We start from the raw sequence: 6,014 nt of genomic DNA, 5'->3' as shown, positions 1-6,014 counted from the left end.
CGAAAATCAGCACCTCGGTCTTATCGCCATTCAGCCTCAAGGAGTTGACAATCATCCAGTCAGAGACTGATTGCATACAACTCCTGAAGCTGGACGCAGAGGTGCTAACCGGTTGGGCCAGTGACACCATGATCTGAGTGTCGTCTGCGTATGACACTACTTCCATTCCCTGCGCTCTTACTAATCTCGTTAGAGGGGCCACATATATGTTAAATAGGGTCGGGCTTAGAGCCAACCCTTGTGGTACCCCACATTGCAGAGATGTAACAGGGGAGAGGTATTCTCCTAGTTTAATCCTCTGTTCTCTGAGATCCAGAAAAGAGGACAGAAGGTTCAGGGCTGGCCCCTCCACTCCTATCTCCCTCAACCGAGATGTTAGAATCGAGGGAGATAGGGTGTCGAATGCTGCGGTCAGATCGAGTAAGACCAGCAGCGTTGTCTGTCCCTGATCCACTTTCATTCTGATGTTATTTGACACCATAGTGAGTGCAGACTCCGTACTATGGAGTTTCCTGAACCCATGCTGGGTCTGATCTAGGAACCCAGAGGAGTCCAGGAAGGCAGACAAGTGCTGATTCAAGTGAGTCTCGAGCATTTTGGCGGGGGCAGGAAGTAAGGATATGGGTCTAAAAATTTTTAATATTGTGGGGTCAAGAGAGGGTTTTTTAAGTAGTGGCCTGACAATCGCTTTCTTCCAGATTGAAGGAAAAACCCCGTACAGCAAGGCATTATTCATTACTTCCAATAGAGGAGGCAGTAATGTATCCCTACACTCCTTCATCACTTTGAGAGGACAAGGGTCCAGAGGGGAGGATGATTTGATCCTGTTCGGCAATGAGTTGAGATTGTCAAGTTTAATCACTGGGAAATTAGAAAGGGTCTTGTTGGGATCTTTAGGCCATACTTCTAGGTTTGTAAGCGCCTGGGTAGTGTGGTTCCCTAGGGATTTTTTCTGCGTTTCTAGATTGGCAGCAATCTCAACGATTTTATTATTAAAAAAAGTTGAGATCTTGTCGCAGAGCTCCTGAGATCCCTTCACTGGGTCTGGGATTTGTAATGAGCAGAGAGAATCCACTATTTTTAACAGCTCCTTCGATGAAGTGAGGGAAGTTGTGAGGTTGGAAAAGTATTCTTGTTTTGTCTTAATGACAGAGGCCTTATATTCGCCTAGCAGTCGTTTGTGAGACTCTCTGTCTACAGTGTCCCCAGTTTTCCTCCACTTTCTCTCCTGCCTCCTGCATCCCTGTCTCATCAGCCTGAGAGGCTCAGTGAACCAGGGGGCGGAGGGTCTACGTCTAGCTGAGTATCGATGTATTACTGGAGCTAGAGCATCTATGGCCCCAGCAATGGAGTTGGCAAGATTTTGTGCTGCCTTCTCTGGGTCTGATGGCAAAGAGACAGAGCTAATGAGAGGGACCAGAGAATCATTGGTAACATTTTTATAATTCCTTTTGCCCAATCCCTGAGTCTGTCTCTTCCTAGGGGGATCTGAAAAAGAAAAGGTCAGTACTAACGGTACTGCCAAATGGTCTGTCCAGACCAGGGGTTCAGGGATCCCCGTCTTAACTCTAGGATCGTTGGAGAAAACTCCATCACGCGTGTGGCCTGCACGATGAGTTGGTTCTTTTACCAATTGCAGAAAGCCACATGCTTCGAGGGGATCGACCAGGGAAGAGGTATCTTTAGAAGTGGGGTCATCTAAATGAAAGTTTAGGTCCCCTAATATAGTAAAATGGGGCTTGCCGACATATGGCTCCAGGATTCTAAACAGGTCACTGCTAAAATTGGATCTGGGGCCTGGGGGCCTATACACAAGGAGGCCCACAAAGGAAGCTGATGGAGATGAAGCGATACAGAAGTGCAGGGCCTGGAAGGGGTCGGAAGGTACTGACAGAGTATTAATACGACAGGTAAGATGCGACTGATAGAGAATCGCTAAGCCTCCGCCCCTTCGCTTGACTCTGTCAAATCTGTGCAGAGCATAGCCCTCTAGAATGGCCATTAAAAGGTCGTGTCCTGAAGTCTCCGAGGCACAGGTTTCTGTAATAAAGACCCATACAGGCTTTCTGGACAAAACAAAATCATGGAAAACTACATTATTTTTAATCAAGGATCGAGCATTGATAAGGTATCCTTTCTCTGAGTAGGGACTTGTAGCCGAGAGATGACTGTTTTGAGGAGGGTTATTGATCATGGGGGAAGTGTCAGGGTTACACGTACCTACGTTAAGTGAGGCCATGAGCAGTAGTTCATCTGGGGTATACCTATGGTGACATGGTGAGTCCTCCGGTTTCCAAGCCAGCATTTCCTCCAAATTGTAGGAATATAGTGGCTGAGAGGAGGGACCAGGGATACCGATGTGCAGCCCGTCCTGTAGCCCGTCCTCAGCGCGGACGGGCGCAGACGGGCTGAACTCTGGCGTAACTCCGGCGCTAATACGGCGCGTCCGCTGAACGCGTCCGCTGCGCGGAGCCATAGCCGTATGTTTTTATGCCGGTGACTCACCCAAGATGGCCGCCGCTATCACTCCGCCCGGTTCCCAGGTGTCTCAGCCCTAATATCGGCCGGACACTCTATGGGAAGAACAGCGCTGAAGTTAGTAAGTGCTAAATGTAATTTAAAAGCAAAAGCAACAGATTAAAATGATGCCTTCACCATAAAATCGGCGAGGCACCAAACTACTCACTATATCGGCGCGCTAGTGCTGGGGGGGTGGGGAGAGGACACACGGGGCAAGTGCTATCAGTAAAAAGCTTCAATCAGAGCAAAGAAAATACCGCCCGGCTCACGCCTCAGGCGTTTAATACTGTTATCTCGCGAGTAGGGCGCTCTCCCTGTTTTTATGCCGGTGACTCACCCAAGATGGCCACCGCTATCACTCCGCCCGGTTCCCAGGTGTCTCAGCCCTAATATCGGCCGGACACTATGGGAAGAACAGCGCTGAAGTTAGTAAGTGCTAAATGTAATTTAAAAGCAAAAGCAACAGATTAAAATGATGCCTTCACCATAAAATCGGCGAGGCCCCAAACTACTCACTATATCGGCGCGCTAGTGCTGGGGGGGGAGAGGACACACGGGGCAAGTGCTATCAGTAAAAAGCTTCAATCAGAGCATAGAAAATACCGCCCGGCTCAAGCCTCAGGTGTTTAATACTGTTATCTCGCGAGTAGGGCGCTCTCCCTGTTTTTATGCCGGTGACTCACCCAAGATGGCCGCCGCTATCACTCCGCCCGGTTCCCAGGTGTCTCAGCCCTAATATCGTCCGGACACTCTATGGGAAGAACAGCGCTGAAGTTAGTAAGTGCTAAATGTAATTTAAAAGCAAAAGCAACAGATTAAAATGATGCCTTCACCATAAAATCGGCGAGGCACCAAACTACTCACTATATCGGCGCGCTAGTGCTGGGGGGGGGAGAGGACACACGGGGCAAGTGCTATCAGTAAAAAGCTTCAATCAGAGCAAAGAAAATACCTCCCGGCTCAAGCCTCAGGCGTTTAATACTGTTATCTCGCGAGTAGGGGCGCTCTCCCTGTTTTTATGCCGGTGACTCACCCAAGATGGCCGCCGCTATCACTCCGCCCGGTTCCCAGGTGTCTCAGCCCTAATACCGGCCGGACACTCTATGGGAAGAACAGCGCTGAAGTTAGTAAGTGCTAAATGTAATTTAAAAGCAAAAGCAACAGATTAAAATGATGCCTTCACCATAAAACGGCGAGGCACCAAACTACTCACTATATCGGCGCGCTAGTGCTGGGGGGGGAGAGGACACACGGGGCAAGTGCTATCAGTAAAAAGCTTCAATCAGAGCATAGAAAATACCGCCCGGCTCAAGCCTCAGGCGTTTAATACTGTTATCTCGCGAGTAGGGCGCTCTCCCTGTTTTTATGCCGGTGACTCACCCAAGATGGCCGCCGCTATCACTCCGCCCGGTTCCCAGGTGTCTCAGCCCTAATATCGGCCGGACACTCTATGGGAAGAACAGCGCTGAAGTTAGTAAGTGCTAAATGTAATTTAAAAGCAAAAGCAACAGATTAAAATGATGCCTTCACCATAAAATCGGCGAGGCACCAAACTACTCACTATATCGGCGCGCTAGTGCTGGGGGGGGGAGAGGACACACGGGGTAAGTGCTATCAGTAAAAAGCTTCAATCAGAGCAAAGAAAATACCGCCCGGCTCAAGCCTCAGGCGTTTAATACTGTTATCCTGTACAAACCCTATGCTAGACTCAGGCACGCACCTTAGCACTACGGCGCTAAGGTGTGTGCCTGGCGCACAGCAGCTGAAATCAGTGCTGACACTAGGGAGAGGTGAGGAGAAAGCTATATCTCCATGGATCTGTCCCTCTGTGTTATAAAGTTGATTTTCAGCTTCTCAAATCATGATGCAGCTCTGTTTTAACATAACATCGATTCGTTATCTTTCCAAATAGCATAGTTATATGTTACTTGCCATCTGGGTATGTTTACTGCACATATACTAACAAATGAAGCTAATACCTTTGTGCTATGCAAATTGATTGAATGAATCACATGTTAGGGCAAAGGTGCAGCCTATTTACTGATGTCTGCTTATTTTGCTTTGTTCACAGGTAACTATGGCTTGTTCTAGGGCTTGTTCTAGGGCAAGGTAAATGAGCAACCTTGTGGGGACACTAGAGTTTGGCCCGTTATTCTGTCCCCAAAGTTACTGATGCAAGTGGCATCAGTAACTTGGTGAAATAGATCTAGGATATTATGAGTGGGACCCTGAGGGTTCCCTCAGTAGAAGGGATTTACCAAGGGAATTGGTAATTTTGCACATGGTTTGTCTTGTTATTCTTCTTTCTCAATGTCATTTTGCCCTACTTTAGAAAAGAATCCCATTGAAAGGCACATGGGGCCATATTATACATAGGGTGCACTGTCTGTGTTTGTCCTGAGGCACACCTTTAACTAGATCTGCCTGGTGCAACTGGGGGCATTGTGCCCTTATACAGATGATGTGCTGCCCCAAGGGCACCATGAAATGGTGTCTCCTTTGGGGGCAGTGCATTAGAGACAGATAGCACCTGGCCTGTTTTCGAAGCAGCCTTCCAGCCTTTCAAAATGAAGGCAGCACCTGCCCAGCTTATGAAAGGGAGGCAAATATCCCCTGCAGGTGGGTGCACTGAGTGACACCACCTGGATCCAGGGGGATGTCTGGCAGCTCCATGGGATCCCCCTTGCAGGATCGCCATCTGGGGGTGGGGGGGACTGACTGTGTGCCATATTTGCGGAACACAGTCAGTACCCCGCCTGACGTTTTTTTTGTTTCTTTGCCAGCCTCCATAATAAAGTGTGAGTGCAGAGGCAAAGTGCTTCTCTCAGGATGGGGCCACATCTGACTCTTCTAGGGCCATATGTATGAAACTTTGGTTTTGTGATTCTCAAATAGCGAATTTTAGAGAATCGCTATTTGAGAATCGCAAAATGCTATGTATGTAGGATTTGCAAATAATTTTGCGAATCCTACATATTCCTTAATTGCGAATCGCAAATTGTGATTTGCAATTAAGGAATACCTCCCCTAGAGGCCCATAGGAATGAATGGGAAGACATTCTCAATTTGCGATTCTCAATTAGAGAATCGCAAATTGAGAATGCAATTTCAAGGGTGCCAACAGGACACCCTGTTGCACCACTGAAATGTCTTTGTGTGCACATGTGGCACACATACATGCAGTAAGGGCATGTATGTGCGCCACATGGCACTTTGAAAAAAAAAGTGCATTTTTCAAAGAAATCGCAAATTACCACCAACTTGAAGTTGGTGGTAATTTGCAATTCCATATGGCCAAATTGCCCTTTCTCTGTGCCTCTTACATTGCATTTGAGGAATCGCAATTTGCAATTCCTTAAATGCAATCGCAAAATAGGGAATCACAAAATTTGCGAATCCTTATTTTGTTATTTTGTGAGAGGTGTTTTGCATCATACATTGGTCACTGCTGATTTGCGATCGCAAATGCTGAAATTCTGCCTTCGTAGGTATGG

This window comes from Lissotriton helveticus, chromosome 5_1 (assembly GCF_964261635.1).
Source record: "Lissotriton helveticus chromosome 5_1, aLisHel1.1, whole genome shotgun sequence".
In the NCBI taxonomy this organism is placed as follows: Eukaryota; Metazoa; Chordata; class Amphibia; order Caudata; family Salamandridae; genus Lissotriton; species Lissotriton helveticus.
The sequence above is the reverse complement of the archived record's forward strand: the minus strand, read 5'-3'. Positions refer to the sequence as shown.